This window comes from Leucopleurus acutus (genome assembly GCF_964270905.1).
Source record: "Leucopleurus acutus genome assembly, chromosome: 18".
In the NCBI taxonomy this organism is placed as follows: Eukaryota; Metazoa; Chordata; class Mammalia; order Artiodactyla; family Delphinidae; genus Leucopleurus; species Leucopleurus acutus.
Window position 1 is genome coordinate 46,921,925 of NC_139160.1, and position 24,765 is coordinate 46,946,689.

Genomic DNA, 24,765 nt, shown 5'->3' on the forward strand with positions numbered 1-24,765 from the left:
GCTGTAGAAAAAATGATCAGCTTGTAAGTTTTGCCATCTCAGTAACTTCCTAAGTTATGAAATATTCTATGGCTTTCATTGTAACAGAATTGTGGTCAACAGTCTTGTTATTTAGTTTCATTTTTATTATATTCTGACAAGTTGTGTTTAAACAGGTCCTGATAAGGTATCCTTAACTAGTATACGTGTTTCCCCTTCTGACAAGAGGAGGACTATTGGTTAAGGAAGTGAGCCCATTGTGGTGCTGGCATCACTAGGGTGCTTGCTGAAATGTGGATTTGGAGTGAACAACATGATCATTTATTTATCTCCATCCATGTATGGCTTTGCTCATTTTTTCCTACACCTCCCTGGCAGTTGCTGTTTCTTCCTTTAGTTTCTTTTGTTCCTCCGCATTACTTTTCTTAGTTTCTACATACCACTGTTTCTGTTTTTAAAAGTTTGTGTTTGGGGATGGAGGAAGAATGGGGAGCGACAGTTAATGAGTATGGGACTTTTTTTGCAGCAATCTAAATGTTCTAAGATTGATTAGGGTGATGCCTACATGACTGAATACACAAAAAAATGAATGAATTGTATACTTTATTTATTTTTAAACTAATTTATTTACTTATTTTTGACTGTGTTGGGTCTTTGCTGCACGGGCCTTCTCTAGTTGTGGCGAGCAGGGGCTACTGTTCCTTGTGGTGCGCGGGTTTCTTATTGCGGTGGCTCCTCTTGTTGCGGAGCACAGGCTCTAGGCATGTGGGCTTCAGTAGTTGTGGCATGTGGGCTCAGTAGTTGTGGTGCATGGCCTTAGTTGCTCCACCGCATGTGGGATCTTCCTGCCCCAGGGCTCGAAACCGTGTCCCCTGCATTGGCAGGCGGATTCTTAACTGCTGAGCCACCAGGAAAACCCGAATTGTATACTTTAAATATGTGATTTTCTTGAGCTCCTGGGTGAACCAGGTTCTGCTTAAGGCCCTGGAATCAGTGGTAAATAAAATCACTAAGTTCCCCGTCCTCAAGAGATTGACATTCTAGTGATAACAATAGATATTAAACAGTTTAAAAATTATTTCATATCATAATACATGCTCCAAAGAGTATTTAAAGAGGAAAATATTGTAGAGAGTTTATTTTTATTTAAGATGGAATCTTCAGGAGGGGTCTCTCTGAGAAGGTAACGTTTCAGGTGAACCTGAATGATGGGGAGAATCCCAGATGTGTGAAGATTTGAGGCAAAATCACTCCAGGTAAAGGGAATATGTAACATAAAGTTGCAGTGTGGCCAGAGCATAGCAGGGGTCACATCGTGCAGGTTTTGTAGGTCAAGGTAAAGCCCTCGATTTTTGTTGTAATTGCAATAAGCAGTCATTGGAAGAACTTAATAGGCGTGTGTTGTAGTTGGATTTTGATTTTCAAAAGACTTCAGAGACCATTTAGAAGGCCGCTGCCGTGTTCTAGGTGGGAGATGATGTTTGTTTATATTATGAGGAGAGTAGTAGAGATGTAAGAAGTGCCTGGTTTTGGGACTTCCCTGGTGGTGCAGTGGTTAAGAATCCACGTGCCAATGTAAGGGACATGGGTTCGAGCCCTGGTCTGGGAAGATCCCACATGCCATGGAGCAACTAAGCCCGTGTGCCACAACTACTGAGCCTGTGCTCTAGAGCCCACGAGCCCCAACTACTGAGCCCAAGAGCCACAACTACTGAAGCCCACGTGCCTAGAGCCTGTGCTCCGCAACAAAAGAAGCCATCGCAATGAGAAGCCCGCACACTGCAACGAAGAGTAACCCCCGCTCGCTGCAACTAGAGAAAGCCTGTGCACAGCAACAAAGACCCAACGCAGCCAAAAATAAATAAATAAATTTATTTATATATATAAAAAAAGACATGTCTGTTTTTGGAGCTATAGCCCATTGGGCCTTTTATGTTTCCTAGCATAATGTGGCATACACAACAGACACTTTACTGAGTGAATGGATGTTTGGAGAGGACTATTTAGGGACTGATATCTAAGCAACAACAAAAGGCCAGTGATACATTGACCTTTGGTGCCATGAAAGATTGATTTTTAAATTTACTAGCAGTGGTTGAGTTCATGAAGGATACTACTATGGATTGTAGTCCAAACTTGTAATATCCGCAGAGGTAACACAAGGGTAATTTCTTTGCATTTCATTGTTCATCACAATGCGACACTCAAAGAGAAGATTTCATTTGCGGTTAAAGGTGTGTACTGGGGAAGCAGAGGTGGTTTTACGTTTAAGGCAGTAATCCCTTTTCTGTGCCTTGATATCTTTTATCATTGCCTCCACTTGTCCTGGAGATATTTGTTGAGTTATAAACGCCTTTTAATGAAATCAAAACCCAGAATTTAGAGAGTCAGTATCATTGTAATAATGTTCATTACAACAGAACGAAAATGGAAACCGTGAGATGTGGAACCTATTTTTTGCATGATCCCGCTCATTATTCAAGATACAAGGAAGCCATAGGAATTGCTTAGAATCAGTTTCCAGATTTAGATTTCTGGTTTGCTAGAAAGTAACTGCATCACAATAGGGCTATGCTTCTTTTCTGGGAAGCAGCTGGCATGGAGGGGAAAGAACACGTCCTTTGAATATCAGTTTATATCCTGGTTCTGTCACTTACTAACTGCAAGAGCTTGGGCAAAACACTTCACTTCTGGGCTTGGTGTGCCGAGCTGCAGTGTGGTGGCAGGAATCCATCGCTTTCAAAAATAACTACTTTCGAGTCTTTTTCATATGGGAGATCACTTCTACAAAGTAACTCAAAGCATGGTCTCTTTACTTCCTATTCCTTTTCTTTCCTGAGGAAGTAGTTGTCAGGTATAATTTTATTGCTTATCAATATTGCAATTGTTGTGAGAACAGAGAGAGGCAATAGCTCTGTGATAAAGGCTCCCCATGGTGCTGAATTGCCTGCTTCCCATGTCCTGGCTTCCCTGTAGGACATGCAGGGAGAGCCCAAAGAGCTAAGAATTAAGCGAGTGGATGGGTTTCTGTGATTATGCCAGAATCTCAACCAATGGTAAAGATATACAACCTGGCAGAAGTAAAAATAAAACCTGACTGCGTTATAAATACACTTGGATGAAAGCTATTGACGATGGAAAATGACTGACCCTCCATTCAGATGCAAGTATTTGACTTGGTTACACTTTATTTCGTCTCCAAAATGGTACTTTATTTTCATCCTTCAAATAAGGAGCAACCATTTGATTTTGTAATGTAAAAACTATTATTTCCCTTAGGAAAAGGATTACTGAACTTTCTGTACCTAGTGTTTATGCCTTTAATAAGCACAGTGCTTCCAAGAGAATTGAATGACTTTTTGTACTATGATGTTTTTCTGCCTCTACATCTGAGTTTTGTACCTTCATGTCTGGGAAACTTGTTTTTATAAATTCACAGAAACCTGACAAACAGTAGGAATTTGTTCTCTGTCCTGTAGAGATGGGCAAATCCCTAAAGAGCTTGTTGATTTCTTGCTAACCACTTTGCTGGGAGCAAAGCGCCTTTCTTTTCTAAGGAAAAGATGTATAGAGGGAAGTAGGGTTCATGGGAAATACCAGACTCAGATAACTGCAGTTCTAGCAAGCAACACCACATCTTGGAGGTTCATTCACCAGCACGCGAAAACTCTCACATGCCCTAACCTTTGCTTGAGCTTTACAATTTGCATCTAGCACTATATTTCTGGTCCAACTAGTAGTATCATAAAGGGCAATGGCATAAAAAGACCTCCTAAACGTTAAAAGCCGAAACATGAGGAGGAAGAACTTAAGTGTGGAGAGATGAGGCTAGAGAGAAAAAGCAAGAGTCAAATGGCAAGGTGTATTGTGTGCTTACCCTAGGGTTTACACTTTATTCTCAGGAAACTTCCGGAAGATAAGGGGAAACCATGGGATGCTTTTAAGCCAGGAAATGAGATTTTCAGATGTATATTTTAGAAAGGTCTCTCTTGGGGCTCTGTGGAGGTTTGATTTCAAGGGTGAAGCCTGGAGCCAATAGCAAAAAACAATCTGATTTTAAAAATTCACAGAAGACCTGATTAGGTACTTTTCCGAAGAAGACATACAAAATGGCCAACAAAGGAGACCTTCAAGATGGCGGAGTAGTAAAACGTGGAGATCATCTTCCTCCCCACAAATACATCAGAAATACATCTACATGTGGAACAACTCCTACAGAACACTTACTGAACGCTGGCAGAAGACCTCAGACCTTCCAAAAGGCAAGAAACTCCCCACGTACCTGGGTAGGGCAAAAGAAAAAAGAATAAACAGAGACAAAAGAATATGGATGGGACCTGCAACAGTGGGAGGGAGCTGTGAAGGAGGAAAGGTTTCCATACACTAGGAAGCCCCTTCGCGGGCGGAGAGTGCGGGTGGGCAGAGGGGGGAAGCTTCGGAGCCGCGGAGGAGAGCACAGCAACAGGGGTGCGGGGGCAAAGTGGAGAGATTCCCGCACAGAGGATCGGTGCCAACTGGCACTCACCAGCCCGAGAGGCTTGTCTGCTCACCCGCCGGGGCAGGTGGGGGCTGGGAGATGAGACTCGGGCTTCAGAGGTCGGATCCCAGGGAGAGGACTGGTGTTGGCGGCGTGAACACAGCCTGAAGGGGGCTAGTGCGCCACGGCTAGCCGGGAGAGAGTCCGGGAAAAAGTCTGGACCTGCCGAAGAGGCAAGAGACCATTGTTTTGGGGTGCGCGAGGAGAGGGGATTCAGAGCACCGCCTAAAGGAGCTCCAGGGATGGGCGCGAGCCGTGGCTATCAGCACGGACCCCAGAGACGGGCATGAGATGCTAAGGCGGCTGCTGCCGCCACCAAGAAACCTATGGGCGAGCACAGGTCACTCTCCACACCTTCCCTCCTGGGAACCTGTATAGCTCGCCACTGCCAGGGTACCGTCATCCAGGGACAACTTCCCCGGGAGAACGCATGGTGCGTCTCCAGCCGGTGCAACGTCATGCCTGCCTCTGCCACCGCAGGCTCACCCCGCATCTGTACCCTTCCCTCCCCCCGGCCTGAGTGAGCCAGAGCCCCTGAAATCAGCTGCTCATTTAACCCTGTCCTGTCCGAGGGAAGAACAAAAGCCCTCAGGTGACCTACATACAGAGGCAGGGCCAAATCCAAAGCTGAACCCCAGGAGCTGTGCAAACAAAGAAGAGAAAGGGAAATCTCTCCCAGCAGCCTCAGGAGCAGCAAATTAAATCTCCACAATCAACTTGATGTACCTGCATCTGTGGAATACCTGAGCAGACAACGTATCACCCCAAAATTCAGGCGGTAGACTTTGGGAGCAACTGTAGACTTGGGGTTTGCTTTCTGCAACTAATTTGTTTCTGGTTTTATGTTTATCTTAGTTTAGTATTTAGAGTTTATTACCATTTGTACATTGTTTATTGATTTGTTTGCTCTCTTCCTTTTTTATATATATATATATATATTTTTTTCCTTATTCCCTTTTTGTGGATGGGTATGTGCATGCTTCTTTGTGTGATTTTGTCTGTATAGCGTTGCTTTTACCATTTGTACTAGGGTTCTGTGTGTCCATTTTTTTTAATAACTTAAAATTTTTTTATTTTTAATAAATTTTTAAATAACTTTATTTTATTTTATTCTTCCTTTTTTTCTGAGCCTTGTGGCTGACAGGTCTTGGTGCTCCAGCCAGGTGTCAGGCCTGTGCCTCTGAGGAGGGAGAGCTGAGTTCAGGACATGGGTCTACCAGAGACCTCCCCGCTCCATGTAATATCAAACAGTGAAGGTTCTCCCAGAGATCTCCATGTCAACACTAAGACCCAGCTCCACTCAATGACCAGCAAGCTACAGTGCTGGACACCCTATGTCAAACAACTAGCAAGACAGGAACACAACCCCACCCATTAGCAGAGAGGCTGCCTAAAATCATAATAAGGTCACAGGCACTCCAAAACACACCACTGGATGCGGTCCTGCCCACCAGAAAGACAAGATCCAGCCTCATCCACCAGAACACAGGCACCAATCCCATCCACCAGGAAACCTACACAATCCAGTGAACCAGACTTACCCACAGGGGGCAGACACCAAAAACAACAGTAACTGCAAACCTGCAGCCTGCAAAAAGGAGACCCCAAACACAGTAAGTTAAGTAACATGAGAAGACAGAGAAACACACACCAGATGTAGGAGCAAGGTAAAAACCCATCAGACCAAACAAATGAAGAGGAAATAGGCAGTCTACCTGAAAAAGAATTCAGAGTAATGATAGTAAGATGATCCAAAATCCTGGAAATAAGAGGGAGAAAATAAAAGAAACGTTTAACAAGGACCTAGAAGAACTAAAGAGTAAACAAACAGTGATGAACAACACAATAGATGAAATTAAAAATTCTCTAGAAGGAATCCATAGCAGAATAACTGAGGCAGAAGAATGGATAAGGGACCTGGAAGATAAAATAGTGGAAATAACTATGGCAGAGCAGAACAAAGAAAAAAGAATGAAAAGAATTGAGGACAGTCTCAGAGACCACTGGGACAACATTAAATGCACCAAGATTTGAATTATAGGGGTCCCAGAAGAAGAAGAGAAAAAGAAAGGGACTGAGAAAATATTTGAAGAGATTATAGTTGAAAACTTCCCTAACATGGGAAAGGAAATAGTCAAGTCCAGGAAATGCAGAGTCCCATACAGGGTAAATCCAAAGAGAAACACGTCAAGACATATTAATCAAGCTATCAAAAATTAAAGAAAAAGTATTAAAAGCAGCAAGGGAAAACAACAAATAATACACAAGGGAATCCCCATAAGGTTAACAGCTGATCTTTCAGTAGAATCTCTGCAAGCCAGAAGGGAGTGGCAGGACATATTTAAAGTGATGAAAGGGAAAAACCTACAACCAAGATTACTCTATCCAGCAAGGATCTCATTCAGATTTGACAGAGAAATTAAAAACTTTACAGATAAGCAAAAGCTAAGAGAATTCAGCACCATCAAACCAGATTTACAACAAATGCTAAAGGAACTACTCTAGGCAGGAAACACAAGAGAAGGAAAAGACCTACAATAACAAACCCAAAACAATTAAGAAGATGGTAATAGGAACATACATATCGATAATTACCGTAAATGTAAATGGATTAAATGCTCCAACCACAAGACATATACTGGCTGAATGGATACAAAAACAAGACCTGGAGGAGCTTCAAGATGGCGGAAGAGTAAGACGTGGAGATCACCTTCCTCCCCACAAATACGTCAGAAATACATCTACATGTGGAACAACTCCTACCGAACACCTACTGAAGGCTGGCAGAACACCTCAGACTTCCCAAAAGGCAAGAAACCCCCCACGTACCTGGGTAGGGCAAAAGAAAAAAGAAAAAACAGAGACAAAAGAATAGGGATGGGATGGGACCTGCACCAGTGGGAGGGAGCTGGGAAGGAGGAAAGGTTTCCACACAATAGGAAGCCCCTTCGTGGGTGGAGACTGCCGGTGGCGGAGCGGGGAAGCTTCGGAGCCGCGGAGGAGAGCGCAGCAACAGGGGTGCGGGGGGAAATGTGGAGAGATTCCTGCACAGAGGATCAGGGCCGACCAGCACTCACCAGACCGAGAGGCTTGTCTGCTCACCTGCTGGGGTGGACGGGGGCTGGGAGGTGAGGCTCGGGCTTCGGTCGGATCCCAGGGAGAGGACTGGTGTTGGCGGCGTGAACACAGCCTGAAGGGGGCTAGTGCACCACAGCTAGCCGGGAGAGAGTCCAGGGAAAAGTCTGGACCTGCCGAAGAGGCAAGAGACTTTTTCTTGCCTCTTTGTTTCCTGGTGCGTGAGGAGAGGGGATTAAGAGCACCGCTTAAAGGAGCTCCAGAGATGGGCGCGAGCTGCGGCTATCAGCGCAGACCCCAGAGATGCGCATGAGATGCTAAGGCTGCTGCTGCCACCACCAAGAAGCTTGTGTGCGAGTACAGGTCACTATCCACACCTCCCCTCCCGGGAGCCTGTATAGCCCACCACAGCCAGGGTCCCGTCATCCAAGGACAACTTCCCCGGGAGAATGCACGGCGCGCCTCAGGCTGGTGCAACGTCACGCCAGCCTCTGCCGCCGCAGGCTCACCCTGCATCCCCACCTCTCCCTCCCCCTGGCCTGAGTGAGCCAGAGCCCCCCAAAATCAGCTGCTCCTTTAACCCCATCCTGTCTGAGCGAAGAACAGAGGCCCTCAGGCGACCTACATGCAGAGGTGGGTCCAGATCCAAAGCTGAACCCTGGGAGCTGTGAGAACAAAGAAGAGAAAGGGAAATCTCTCCCAGCAGCCTCAGGAGCAGCGGATTAAATCTCCACAATCAACTTGATGTACCTGCATCTGTGGAATATCTGAATAGATAACTAATCATCCCAAATTGAGTAGGTGGACTTTGGGAGCATTGATATATATTTTTTTTCCCTTTTTCTCTTTTTGTGAATGTGTATGTGTATGCTTCCATGTGTGATTTTGTCTGTATAGCTTTGCTTTTACCATTTGTCCTAGGGTTCTGTCTGTCCATTTTTTTCCTGTTTTGTTCTTTTTAGTATAGTTTTCTGTGCTTGTTATCATTGGTGGATTTGTTTTTTGGTTTGGTTGTTCTCTTCTTTCTTTCCTTTTCTTAATTACTTAAAGAAATTTTTTTAATAATTATTTTTTGTTTTTTATTTTAATAACTTAAAAAAATCTTTTTCTTTCTTTCTTTCTTCTTTTCTCCCTTTTATTCTGAGCCGTGTGGATGACAGGCTCGTGGTGCTCCAGCCAGGCATCAGGGCTGTGCCTCTGAGGTGGAGAGCCAAGTTCAGGACACTGGTCCACAAGAGACCTCTCAGCTCCACATAATATCAAATGGAGAAAATCTCCCAGAGATCTCCACCTCAATGTCAAGACCCAGCTCCACTCAATGACCAGCAATTTACAGTGCTGGACACCCTATGCCAAACAACTAGCAAGACAGAAACACAACCCCACCCATTAGCAGAGAGGCTGCCTAAAATCATAATAAGGTCACAGACACCCCAAAACACACCACCAGACGTGGACCTGTCCACCAGAAAGACAAGATCCATCATCATCCACCAGAACACAGGCACTAGTCCCCTCCACCAGGAAGCCTACACAACCCAGTGAACAAACCTTAGCCACTGGGGGCAGACAACAAAAACAACAGGAACTACGAACCTGCAGCCTGCAAAAAGGAGAACCCAAACACAGTAAGTTAAGCAAAATGAGAAGACAGAGAAACACACAACAGATGAAGGAGCAAGGTAAAAACCTACCAGGCTGAACAAATTAAGAGGAAAAGGAAGTCTACCTGAAAAAGAATCAGAATAATGATAGTAAGATGATCCAAAATCTTGGAAATAGAATGGGTAAAATAAAAGAAACGTTTAGCATGGACCTAGAAGAACAAAAGAGCAAAGAAACAATCATGAAAAATACAATAAATGAAATTAAAAATTCTCTAGAAGGAATCAAGAGCAGAATAACTGAGGCAGAAGAATGGATTAGTGACCTGGAAGATAAAATAATGGAAATAACTACTGCAGAGCAGAATAAAGAAAAAAAATGAAAAAAATTGAGAACAGTCTCAGAGACCTCTGGGACAATATTAAACGCAGCAACATTCGAATTATAAGGGGTCCCAGAAGAAGAGAAAAAGAAAGGTACTGAGAAAATATTTGAAGAGGTTTTAGTTGAAAACTTCCCTAACATGGGAAAGGAAATAGTTAATCAAGTCCAGGAAGCACAGAGAGTCCCATATAGGATAAATCCAAGGAAAAACATGCCAAAGCACATATTAATCAAACTATCAAAATTAAATACAAAGAAAAAATATTAAAAGCAGCAAGGGAAAAACAACAAATAACATACAAGGGAATCCCCATAAAGTTAACAGCTGATCTTTCAGCAGAAACTCTGCAAGCCAGAAGGGAGTGGCAGGACATATTTAAAGTGATGAAAGGGAAAAACCTACAACAAAGATTACTCTATCCAGCAAGGATCTCATTCAGATTTGACAGAGAAATTAAAAACTTTACAGACAAACAAAATCTAAGAGAATTCAGTACCACTAAACCAGCTTTACAACAAATGCTAAAGGAATTTCTCTAGGGTAGAAACACAAGAGAAGGAAAAGACCTACAATAACAAACCCAAAACAATTAAGAAAATGGTACTAGGAACATACATATCGATAATTACCGTAAATGTAAATGGATTAAATGCTCCAACCAAAAGACATAGGCTGGCTGAATGGATACAAAAACATGACCCATATATATGCTGTCTACAAGAGATCCACTTCACACCTAGGGACACATACTGACTGAAAGTGAGGGGATGGAAAAAGATATTCCATGCAAATGGAAATCAAAAGAAAACTGGAGTAGCAATTCTCATATCAGACAAAATAGACTGTAAAACAAATTCTATTACAAGAGACAAAGAAGGACACTACATAATGATCAAGGCATCAATCCAAGAAGAAGATATAACAACTGTAAATATTTATGTGCCCAATTTGGGGACACCTTAATACATAAGGCAAATTCTAACAGCCATAAAAAGGGAAATTGACAGTAACACAATCATAGTAGGGGACTTTAACACCCCAGTTTCACCAATGGACAGATCATCTAAAATGAAAGTAAATGAGGAAACACAAGCTTTAAATGATACATTAAACAAGGTAGACTTAATTGATATTTTAGGACATTCCATCCAAAAACAACAGAAAACACTTTCTTCTCAAGTGCTAATTGGATATTCTCCAGAATAGATCATATCTTGGGTCACAAATCAAGCCCCGGTAAACTTAAGAAAATTGAAATTGTATCAAATATCCTCCCAAACACAATGCTATGAGAGTAGATATCAATTACAGGAAAAAAATCTGTAAAAAATACAAACAGAGGGAGGCTAAACAATACATTACTAAATAACCAACAGATCACTGAAAAAATCAAAGAGGAAATCGAAAAATACCTAGAAACAAATGACAATGAAAACATGATGACCCAAAACCTATGGGAAGCAGCAAAAGCAGTTCTAAGAGGGAAGTTTACACAATACAATCCTACCTCAAGAAACAAGAAACATCTCAAATAAACAACCTAACCTTACACCTAAAACAATGAGAGAAAGAAGAACAAAAAAACCGTACAGTTAGCAGATGGAAAGAAATCATAAAGATCAGATCAGAAATAAATAAAGAAGAAATGAAAGAAACAATAACAAAGATCGATAAAACTAGAAACTGGTTCTTTGAGAAGATAAACAAAATTGATAAACCATTAGCCAGACTCATCAAGAAAAAAAGGGAGAAGACTCAAATCAATAGAATTAGAAATGAAAAAGGAGAAGTAACAACTGAAACTGCATAGATTCAAAAGATCATGAGAGATTACTACAAGTAACTATATGCCAATACAATGGACAACCTGGAAGAAATGGACAATTTCTTAGAAAAGCACAACTTTCCAAGACTGAACCAGGAAGAAATAGAAAATATAAACAGACCAATCACAAGTATTGAAATTGAGACTATGATTAAAAATCTTCCAGCGAGCAAAAGCCCAGGACCAGATGCCTTCATAGGCGAATTCTATCAAACATTTAGAGAAGAGATAACACCTATCCTGCTCAAACTCTTCCAAAATATAGCAGAAGGAGGAGCACTCCCAAACTCATTCTACGAGGCTTTCATCACCCTGATACCAAAACCAGGCAAAGATACTACAAAAAAAGAAAACTACAGGCCAATATCCCTCACGAACATAGACGCAAAAATCCTCAACTAAATACTTGCAAACAGAATCCAACAACACATTAAAAGGATCATACACCAAGATCAAGTGGGGTTTATCCTAGGAATGCAAGGATTCTTCAATATACACAAATCAATCAATGTGATAAACCATATGAATAAATTGAAGGATAAATCCATATGATAATCTCAATAGATGCAGAAAAAGCTTTTGACAAAATTCAACACCAATTTATGATAAAAACTCTCTAGAAAGTAGGCATAGAGGGAACTTACCTCAACATAACAAAGGCCATATATGACAAACCCACAGCCAACATTGTTCTCAATGGTGAAAAACCGAAACCATTTCCTCTAAGAGTAGGAACAAGACGAGGTTGACCACTCTCACCACTATTATTCAACAAAGTCTTGGAAGTTTTAGCCACAGCAATCAGAGAGGAGAAAGAAATAAAATGAATCCAAATTGGAAAAGAATAAGTAAACTGTCACTGTTTGCAGATGACATGATACTATACATAAAGAATCCTAAAGATACTAGCAGAAAGCTACTAGAGCTAATCAATGAATTTGGTAAAGTAGTAGGATACAAAATTAATGCACAGAAATCTCTTGCATTTCTATACACTAATGATGAAAAGTCTGAAAGAGAAATTAAGGAAACACTCCCATATGCCACTGCAACAAAAAGATTAAACACCTAGGAATAAACCTACCTAAGGAGACAAAAGACCTGTATGCAGAAAACTTTAAGACACTGTTGAAAGAAATTAAAAATGATACAAACAGATGGAGAGACATACCATGTCTTGGATTGGAAGAATCAACCTTGTGAAGATGACTATACTTCCCAAAGCAATCTACAGATCCAATGCAATCCCTATTAAAATACCAATGGCATTTTCACAGAACTAAAACAAAAAATTTCACAATTTTCACGGAAATGCAAAAGACCCCGAATAGCCAAAGCAATCTTGAGAAAGAAAAACAGAGCTGGAGGAATCAGGTTCCTGGATTTCTGACTATACTATAAAGCTACACTAATCAAGACAGTATGGTACTGGCACAAAAACAGAAATACGGATCAATGGAACAGGATAGAAAGCCCAGAAATAAACCCACACATATATGGTCACCTTATTTTTGATAAAGGAGGCAAGAATATACAATGGAGAAAAGACATCCTCTTCAATAAGTGGCATTGGGAAAACTGGACAGCTACATGTAAAAGAGTGAAATTAGAACACTCCCTAACACCATACACAAGAATAAAATCAAAATGGATTAAAGACCTAAATGTAAGGCCAGACACTATAAATCTCTTAGAGGAAAACATAGACAGAGCACTCTATGACATAAATCACAGCAAGAACCTTTTTGACCCACATCCTACAGAAATGGAAATAAAAACAAGAATAAACAAATGGGACCTAATGAAACCTAAAAGCTTTTGCACAGCAAAGGAAAACATAAACAAGATGAAAAGAAAACCCTCAAATGGGAGAAAATATTTGCAAATGAAGCAACTGACAAAGGATTAATCTCCAAAATATACAAGCAGCTCATGCAGCTCAATATCAAAAAAACAAATAACCCAATCCAAAAATCAGAAGAATACCTAAATAGACATTTCCCCAAAGAGGATATACAGATAGCCAGGAAACACATGAAAGGATGCTCAATATCACTAATCATTAGAGAAATGCAAATCAAAAGTACAATGAGGTATCACCTCACACCAGTCAGAATGGCCATCATCAAAACATCTGCAAACAATAAATGCTGGAGAGGGTGTGGAGAAAAGGGAACTCTCTTGCACTATTGGTGGAATGTAAATTGATACAGCCACTATGGAGAACAGTATGGAGGTTCCTTAAAAAACTAAAAATAGAACTACCATATGACCCAGCAATCCCAGTACTGGGCACATACCCTGAGAAAACTATAATTCAAAGAGAGTCATGTGCCACAGTGTTCATTGTAGCTCTATTTATAATAGCCAGGACATGTACGCAACCTAAGTGTCTATCGACAGATGAATGGATAAAGAAGATGTGGCACATCTATACAATGGAATATTACTCAGCCGTAAAAGAAACGAAATTGAGTTATTTGTAGTGAGGTGGATGAAACTAGAGTTTGTCATACAGAGTGAAGTAAGTCAGAAAGAGAAACACAAATACCATATGCTAACACATATGTATGGAATTAAAAAAAAATGGTTCTGAAGAACCTAGGGGCAGGACAGGAATAAAGACGCAGATGTAGAGAATGGGCTTGAGGACACGGGGAATGGGAAGGGTAAGCTGGGACGAAGTGAGAGAGTGGCATGAACATATATACACTAGCAAATGTAAAATAGATTGCAGCCGCATAGCACAGGGAGATCAGCTCGGTGCTTTGTGACCACCTAGAGGGGTGGGATAGGGAGGGTAGGAGGGAGATGAAAGAGGGAGGGGAAATGGGGATATATGTATATGTATGGCTGATTCACTTTTTTATAAAGCAGAAACTAACACACCATTGTAAAGCAATCATACTCCAATAAAGACATTAATAAAATGGCCAACCGGTACATGAAATTATGGTCAACATCAATAATTATCTTGTAAATGCAAATCAAAAACACCATGAGATATCACCACACACATGTTGGAATGGCTATTATCAGAAATACAAGAGGTAAATATTGGTGAGGATAAGGAGAAAAAGGAACCCTTGTGCCCTGTCAGTGGGAATGTAAATTGGTGTAGCTACTATGGAAAACAGTATGAAGTTTCCTTAACAAATTAAAAATAGAACTGTCATATGACATAGCATATGGATGTATATCTAAAGGAAATAATATCACTATATTGAAGAGTTTTTTGGACCCCCATGTTCACTGCAGCATTATTTACAATAGCCAAGACATGGAAACAATGTAAGTTTCCTTTGATGGATGAATGGATAAAGAAAGTGTGTACAATGGAATATTTTTTAGCCATAAAAAAGAAGGAAATCCTGTCATTTGGAAATTCAGGATGTCACAGATGAACCTTGAAGGCATTATGCTAAATAAAATAAACCAGACATTGAAAGACAAATACTGCATGGAATCACTTATATACGGAATCGAAAAAGAAAAAAAAGTCGACGTCATAGTAACAGAAATTAGAATAATGATTGCAATTGGCTGAAGAGTGGGGGAAATGGGGGGGACGTTGGTAAAGGGTACAATCTTTCAGTTATCAGATGAATAACTTCTGAGGGTCTAATTACAGCATGGAGACTAGAGTTAATAATATTGTACTGTACGTTTAAAATATGCTGAGAAAGGAGATCTTCAGCGTTCTTACCACTCAATAAAAGGTAACTATGTGAGGTGATGGATGTGTTAATTAACTTGATTGTGATAATCATCTCACAATGTATGTGTATATCAAATCACCATGCTGTATACTTTAAATAAATACAATAAAAACCAATAAAGCTGGAAAGAAACAAAATATTTTCATGTAATCTTTATTGGGGGCTTTCAGTTTGGTTGTGGAGAATCTGTAGGTCCTGGACAGAGATGCTTTTCCATTCACCTTCAAAAACTGTTTTATCATCATTCAGAATTGCTTTTTAAGAGATTTATGTAAATCTCTTAAAAATACCAAAATTTATTAAAACCAACCAAAGGAAAATTAAGAGAGATAAAATATTGTATATTTATTTTACTTTGGCTGTTTGATTCTAGGCTGAATGTCTACTGTGATTTCTTTTAGCCCTTTGTAAGTTTTTAATGTTTGTAATAGAGCTCATCTCATTGGGAAATAAAGGAGGAGATTTAAATTGAAAGATACATTAGCAGTAGTACATTTTAAAAATGATAAAATGTATAGGATATTAAAACAGATCTGGTATGCTTGGTGTGGAATTACATATTATTTGGATGCTTTCAAACTTTCATCATTTTTAGGACATACTTACCATTCCAAATTTACATCTTCTGGAGCCACTAGATCACAAATGCAGGAGCCATGTCATCTATGAAGAAGAGAGAGTGCTGGGGGAAATGGGGAGATGTTGGTCAAAGGGTACAAAGGTTCAGTTGTGTGGGATGAATAAGTTCTGGAGATCTAATGTGTAGCATGGTGGCTACAGGTAATAATGCTGTATTGTAGAATCAAAATTTACCAAGAGAGTTGATCATAAGTGTTCTCACCACACATATAGAAAAAGTAACCATGTGAGGTGATGGATATGTTAATTAGCTTGATTGTGGTATCATTTCACGATTCACATATATCAAAGCATCATATGGTACACCTTAAATATATATAATTTTTATTTATCTAATATACCTCAATAAAGCTGGAAAAAATTAAAAAATACAAACATTATCAAAAGCTAGACTACTTAAAATAAATGCTTGTTGAGATGAATAATCCCTGTAAGTAAACCACAAAAATAACCATACATTCTGAAGGAAAAAAAGAACATATATTGCTATATATACAGTAGGCATCAAATAAAATCATATTGTCACCTATGCAATAAACATGGGCTATGAGGAAATTGAGTTAGCGTGATAGATAGAATATGAGAGGTGGGTCCAAAAACATATAAGAAAAGTTGTTTTCCTTACAATGTAGTTGATGAGACAATATACATTGACGTGCATTAGTGTTGACTAGGATGAAATAGCAATACAAGACAACATTACAAGACACACCAACAAGCAACATACAGTTGAGAACCAAATGAATGGTGGTGATAGTAAATGTCCAAGAGGGAAAGAGAGTTATGAGGGTTCAATGGTCTAGGATGGGTCCCAGTAGAATATGTGTAGATGGAGATGAAGAAGAGAATACAGAGATAGGAACATGCCAGTTATGTTTTTGTGGAAAGGGAAAAATGGAGAATTGCAGTCTGAGAAGTAGGTTGGTGTCCAAGGGTAAAAACAATATATCCTAGGTATTAAGAGCTGCTTTTGAGTCTTGGGTTTGAATTCCAGAAGTTACCTACTCACTATTTTGGGGGGACAAGAAAGCATCTTTCTAATCCTCCATTTCTTCATCTATAAAATATGGTTAATCGTAATTATTCCTTAGAGGTAGGGGTGTGTGTGTGTGTATGTGTGTGTGTGTATGAATTGACATAATGCATAAATAAAGTGCTTAGTACGATGCTGTTTAGTAGATGGCAAATTAAGGAATGTGAATTATGTGTGTTGGTAGGTAACCAGGGATGGTTTTTGATGTGGACAGTGACATAATGTAAAACTGTCATATAGGATAATAATGTAAAAAATGGACTGTGGGGAGGGCCGGAGTTACAGGCCAGGACAGTGCTTTAAAACTATTGCATTAAATCTAGCATGAGTAAGTAAATGCCCAAATTATAATGTTGATAATAAGGATAAAAACAATAACAGGGGGTTAGATTTAAGAGATTTTGTGCAGAAGAAAAATAAGACTTCATGACTGATTGAACATGAGTAAGGAAGTACAGGTAAGAGAAAATTGATACAGGCAATTCTGAAATTTTGAGATCCTCTGACTTAGGAAATGGTGGTCTATTAAAAGAGAAGCGTGAAGGGGCAGCCAATTTTCAGAGGGCTAGGGTGAATTTAGTTGAAGATATACTGTTTTACAATTAAGATGGGAAATGAAATTGCTGAGGTATAGAGAGGCGCAGAGGGCAGAAGCTATACCTAGGAAAGCCTTATACTTAGAGGAGTGGGAAAGCATTGAAGAGGCTGCTAAGAAGGCAGGTAAAGAACTGGCAGGGGGTGAAGGAGAAACCAAAGGTTGAAGTAAAAATAGATTACAGAGAGGGGGCTTCCAGCCTGGAGTGCAGGGTCTAATCTGTAGATAGACACTACAAAGTCCCCTAAGGAATGTGCCAAGGGCACTGAATTTATCGATAAGGAGGTCATTGTTAACCTTAGAACAGGCTTTCAGAATTGTGATGGTTTGGAGAGAGACCAGAGTGAAAAGTGATGGTGGCAGGAGGGGTAGAAGGCAGCAGGTGAGAAGTTTGACAACCAAAAGGAATGAAGTGTAGGCAGCAGGAAGGTGGTTTTCAAGACACCTTTTGCAAGACAGAAGAGACAGAACAATTCAATGCAGACATTGAACCTGCTGGAGGGGCAGGGATTAACAGAAGAAGTAAGTTCGTAGAGCAGGAAGATCATAGAATGGCGAGAAGGCAATGAACTGGGATATCTCTGCTTATTAGATAAGAAGGAAGGTAAAAAATGATAGCTATAAAAACAGATATTTTGAGCTGGGACTTGCACTGGCCTTGGAAAAATGAAGTTTGAAAATGAAATTTGACATTGTCTCCAAATTAAGAAGGAATCAATAAGATGAAAATGAGGAAAGTTCTTCTGGGAAAAAAATCGTGGTATTTACCCCATCTTTAGGATAGTAAAAGAATGATAAACGTCATGTCCAATATTGTGGGGTGAGCAAAGGCTGGCCAACTGAAGACTAAACATGTTGTAATTCATTGCACTTCATCCTAGAATTTCTAAGTAAATTAACGGGGGAATGGTGAATTCAAGGTAAAGTGGTGCTAGGGATAAAGCTTGCTTTCGGTGATGGACTGTCCTACACTGTGAAGGCAGGAAACTGGCATTGCCTGATTGGGTAGAACTATAAGAAATTCCCTGGCAGTCTAGTGGTTAAGACTTCGCCTTCCAATGCAGGGGGTGTGGGTTCTATCCCTGGTTGGGGAGCTAAGATGCCACATGCCTCATGGCCAAAAAACCAAAACATAAAACAGAAACAACAACAAAAAAAATCTTAAAAAAAAAAAAAGAAGAAACAAACCTCAGTAGGATACAACAGCTTAGAATGCTTTGACGTCAGTCAACAACCAGTGAGATTGCCAAGAAAGAACATTGAAACAAACAGTGGAAGGGATCCAGAGAATAATAAACTTCTATTTTCAAGTCACTCAATTAGAAAGTGACATGACAGCATATAAACAGGCAATATGTCAGCATTTTATCACCAAACATCCTATGTTGACAACCCGACCAGCTGAACAGAATGTTATAGAGTGGGACAGGACATTGTGAAGGGGAAACTGCTCTCAAGCCAAAGTAAATACTTCTCCATGTGACATTTCAGAATGGCAAGGTTTCAAAAGAATAGCAGATGAAATAACCCTACTAATAATGAATGAAAAGAGAGAAATACTCTGGGATGATGAAGAAAGATAAATAAAAGACAAGCAGAATTTAGATTAATAAAAGTTTAAGAGCATGGACTGAATTTCAAGAAACCTGTCATCTCATTGTTCTTTGTGCCTGAAGGTCCAAATCTGTAACTGGTTGTAGCATACATTTCCTCTGCTTTAAATGGCAGTGGAGACACATCCAATTACAAAGGGATAAAGCTGAAATGATGATGATGAAGGGCACTGCTAGTTTTTAGTTCTGTGATACTTGTTGTTTAGGCACATATTTTCAGGTAAGAATTCAGGTAATGTTGGCTATCAGAAAGAACTTTGATTTAGGAATCTTTAGAATCAGAAAACTTGGATTGTAGCCTCAGCTCTATGTGACTTATGACAAGTCATTTGATTTCTCTGTTATCAAATTCCTTATGTAAAATGACAAAGAAAGGCTAAGCGCCCACTAAGGTCTTTATGAACTCTATGTTTCATTGATGTGAGCAGGAAGATGGCAGAGAAGAAACACCCTGAGTTCACCTCCTCTCATGAGCACACCAAAATCACAACTGTCTGTAGACCAACCATCTATGAAAAAGACCAGAACCTACCAGAAAAGATCTTCTAAAACTAAAGACACAAAGAAGGAACCACAATGAGATAGATAAATTGGAAGCCCTTCAGGGACCCAGAGGAATAGGCAGTCACAGATAAAGACTTGAGTCCTTGAATCCTTGGCCCATGTTGGACTGTGATATGAATGAGATACAGATTTTGTGCTAAGTCACTGAGATTGGGAGGTTTATCTGTTAAAACAATTAGGGTTATTTTTCGTATCTAATAAAGCAATGAACAGGAAAAAAATCTATGTTTCTACAAGAGTGGGGTACCACATTATTGACTGCCTAAACAATCAGGTTGCTTTTTAGCAAATAACATTAGGTGCAGAAACAACTATGTGGTGGGTGACAGAGTCCTTCTGCAAAATAAAGACATCTTATGGGGGGATGATCTGAAGCCCAACACAGAGATGATATTAAAGTCATAGTACTGAATAAGGCAAGCTAGGGAGGGAGAGTAGACAGAGGGAAAGCCTGAAGATGAGCCCTACTTCCTGACCTCCAAGATGGTGAGGACCTAATAAAGGAGACTAAGAGCTGTCTATGAGGTTGTAGAAGAACCAAGAGAAAATGGAGTCCGGGAGGCCAAGGAAAGAAAACATGTTAAGGAGGAAGCAATGATCAATGTTGTCAAATGCTGTTGATCAAAGGAAGATGGTTGTTGAGAATTGGCCATTGGATTTGGCAATGTGAGGTCATTAATGACGTTAGTAAGAGCAGTGTCAGGGAGTGGGGCATGGGGTGGGGTGGAAGAGGGCCTGACTGGAGTAAGCTCGAGACTGAGGGGAGAGCAGAAAATAGAGCCAGCATGTTCAGAACTCTTTTCAATGATTTTTGCAGGCAGTAAAGGGAAGCAACGACTGAAGAGAGATGTAGACTCAAGAGGTTTTGTTTTGTTGCTCCGTGGGGATGAGAATAATGCAGTAGAGCAGAAACAACTGATGATGCAGGAGCCAATGGTCAACAAAGAAACTGCAAAACGATGTCATTTCAGATGACAGTAAATGCCACGAAGAAACCACATAGGATAGGGATCCAGAGAAACATTGGGATCTTTAAAGTGGCTAAAGAAGGCCTTTCTGAAATGTTTGAGTTGAGATATGGATTTTTTCAGTGGGGGTGGGGTCGGGAGGAGGGAGCGATGAGCAGAGAAAATAGGAAGTTCAGATGATGTAGTTCAGCTTGGAAGTTCTGGGGGTGTAGGAAGGGGGGACAGTACGTTGGAAGAAAAGTGAGCAACAGAATAAACCAAAGCTGAAGAGTAGGTAGGTCCCAGATGCTGTCAGCGTTTGTAGATCACAACAAGTTGAGATTTGATGGTAAGTGCCAAGGGAAGTCCCTAGAGGGTTTTAAACAGAGAATGTTTTAATATGATCATTAATAACATGTTAATATCAATTTTTTAAATCATCTTGCCTTTTTTTAATGTGCTTTATGGTTTACAAGTGCTGAATCTCATCAATGAAGGCTCATGGAGTTCAAATCCTTTGCTTAAGGTCTTAGCACAGACCCAGGCACTCAGCTCGGTGCAGACTACGAACTCAAACCCAGTTCTACCATCTGCAAAACCAGGGATCTTTTCTACCATTCTCACTCCTTGTCCATACTCCTCACACTTGAATCTGTCCCCATCTCTATTGCTCCTCAACAGAATTCCTCTGATCCTTGAATACCTCAGGGTTAATCCCAAGCATTTCTCGTGTTGGGTTTCCTCAACACCCACCAAAAAGGTCAAATAACTTTCTTCCTGCCCTCAGCTTCTCTATTTCTTCTCATCTGGAATTCCTACAGTTTTTGTTGTCTGTGCCTTTTGTGTTATGTGATTATAATGACTTGTTTGAGGCCAAGGGCTTTGTCTCCTACTTCGGATTAATCTTACTATGCACAGAACAGGGAATAACATACGCCTTGGCTAAATGAAGTAATGTGTTTCAAAGGCCAAAAGTGGCTTTGAAATAAAATAAATAAAAGTTTTCATTTGGAGCTATAGAATTTCTCCCTTATGAATTCTGACAAGGGCCAATGAAACAATCACAGTGGACAATATTTCAGAATTTCTAGGTAAAGTAGGTCTGGGATCACTGGAGGACATTGTATGTGTTAAAAGCAATGCTCTATAAGACACTGGGAACATTTACTTTTACCGAAAAAATAGGCTTTTAAAATTTGATACATTCGTTTGTGAAACTACAAACTTGCCTTCTAACTACAATGGATGAGACTTGCTTTTTTTGTTTTTCTGTTTTTTTAAATTAATTAATTTATTTTTATTTTTGGGTGCACGCGGGTTTTCTCTAGTTGCTGCGAGCAGGGGCTACTCTTCGTTGTGGTACGCAGGCTTCTCATTGTGGTGGCTTCTCTTGTTGCGGAGCACAGGCTCTAGGCACACAGGCTTCAGTAGTTGTGGCACGCAGGCTCAGTAGTTGTGGCTCATGTGCTCTAGAGCGCAGGCTCAGTACTTGTGGCACACGGGCTTAGTTGCTCCGTGGCATGTGGGATCTTCCCGGACCAGGGCTTGAACCCATGTCCCCTGCATTGGCAGGCGGATTCTTAACCACTGTGCCACCAGAGAAGTCTGAGACTTGTTTTTAATGACAAACTTTTATTCAGAAATGAAAAAATTCAATATATCAAGCAGAATGGACTAAACATTATGTCAGATATGTAGGACTGGACTACTAGAGGCTAATATATTTGATTAAAATCAATAAGATTTGTGATTGAAACATATGAATTCTATTTTAAAAGCCTCTAATAGAGTTCTTCATTTGAATCTATTAAGTTTTCAGGTTAATTTGCCAGACATTTGATCATTAGTTTTGGGCATAATTCAATGAGCAAAATAACCCTTTTAAATCTTTGGAACAGAGAAAGGAGTTTCAAATTAAAGACCATATTTTAATCAACTTACAGTTAATTTTTTAGATTTCGGTTTTAAATTAATTGCTTATGATTTGTTTTGAAATATGAAAAGCATTTATTATAAAATAAAATGTAAAGATAAATATCAATTTCAGGTCTTCATGTAGGCATGGGGCTGATATTAGTGAAACTGTGATCCAAATGGCTCAAGAACAAAATAGGATTGACCTTTAAGGCTGAAGGCAGAGAGTCAGCGACTGAAAATGTTCCAGTGGCTCAAGTGTCCCCAAGCCACCAAGATGCCCCCAAATAGGAGAGCTGAGAAGTTTGGGTCGCTACCATCTCCAACATAGAAATGGGCCAAGGTAAATGAAACTTCCTTAATATTTTATTTATTTCCAATCAGCTGCTGCCACCTGGAAATGATATTATTATGATGACTTTATTCATTGCAGAAAAGTTTGAGTTGTTGAAGATTTAGTACAGGGTATGACCATCTATACCAAATCATTCAATTTATATGCAGAGACTATTGAAAATTTATTTTAGTATGGGCCATAAACTATGTGCAACACAAGATTCATCTGTAGTGTAATTTTTATCAGCTTCTGTAGGAATAAAATTGTTCCGTTTGAGTTTAAAGGGCTGACATCAAAAGTCAAAAGGCAAAACCTCACCCTAAAACTGAACCTGTCTTACTTAAGGTGGAAGAATAATGCAGTTACCACCCTTACTATACACAGATTATAAAACTAAGGAACTACTTTTGCAGTAAGTCAAATTGTTAGATCATATTTTTATACCACTAAATCCTAGCAATATAAAAAAAATAATCTGTCAGGAAGTCTACAAATGATTCAACAGCAAGTTGGGGCTTGGAAACAAAAAGAATTACATAGTACACATCTGTATCAGCTTAGCTATAATTATGTAGATAAAATTATATGCATATTTTTCATTCAGTAACCATTTATTCAATTCAATTCAGTAGATAACAATGGATAACCTGCCACATACAATAGTAGTAGTAGGGCTCAGTAGTTGTAGTGCACGGGCTTTGTTTCTCTGTGACATGTGGGATCTGCCCAGACCAGAGCTCGAACCTGTGTCCCCTGCATTGGCAGGCAGATTCTTAACCACTGTGCCACCAGGGAAGTCGGAACATAGGGTTTAAGGTAAAGATTTGGTAGGAATTTGTATAGAAATGGCCATAGAATTAGATGAAATTTAGGGAAAAAATTAAAGACTCGGCTTGGTACATGTTGAGTTTCAGAAGTCTATAACATATTCATAGCTTATTTTTTTAAGTTCTGTTCTAGCTGTAGACTTACATCTTTTATAAACTTACAATCTAGATATGTATGACCCAAAATAAAGTATGTCATTTAGTTGTAACCTCAAGGTTTTTCTTGGGGAAATTTTAAACCTGATAGTAGGAAGTATTATTAATATAAAATAAAGAAAACATTTTCTAAAAAATTCTAGGTATAAGTATTTTAATAAGACAATTGAATGCCTAATTGGGGCATATACTACTTAACTATAGGTTACAATTATTAGCAGAAGAATACTGCCGATGTGAAAATCAATAATTAACTTTCAAATGTAAGTCAATACATGACTGAATAAATCCTGTTTCAAGAATAAACTCATGTATGTTTTAAAAGTAGTCATGGTTCCTCCACCCAATGCCAAATCACTCAATCAGCTCAGCAAAAGTGTACGTAGATCTTTAAAGTGATGCTCTGGAAGACATAACTGGTAAGTTTATGGGGAAAAACTGTGAACCTTCAGAATTTACTTAAAGTTACAATTTCAAGAAAAAATATAGAATTTATTTTGCTGCCACCTATACTGGGGAAACTGTAGACTTTTTCTAAAGGAAAAAAAGAAGTTATGTCTTTGCTTTGTCATTTGCTATTCCAAGTGTTGATAGGTTTGGAGTTAGGATGTCTTTTTCCATGTCAGATTCTACATAAGAAGAGAGGAGGAAAATTTGGGGGGTAAAGGGCTACACAAAACAGATCCTACAAGTGAGGAAAGGAGGATGAGAGAGCATGAAAAAAGTGGCTTGGGAATGAAAACTTCTTGACAAAGTTCAAGAATGTGGGAATAAGATCAGGCACAGAGGGAGGGGGGCACGCAGGAAGGAAGGTTGTAAAGGGATGAACATAGAGGCAGAAGGCTATTAGGAAGGAAAGCTGACCACAAGTTGATGCTAGGGAGAAAGCAGGCAACAACATCGAACGTAGACATTACTTAGTGCCAATCCACATGTATGGAATGCATTCATCTTTTGGGATGACGATGAAGATGGCCATAAAAACCCAGATCTCTACATAGTTTCAAAAATGATA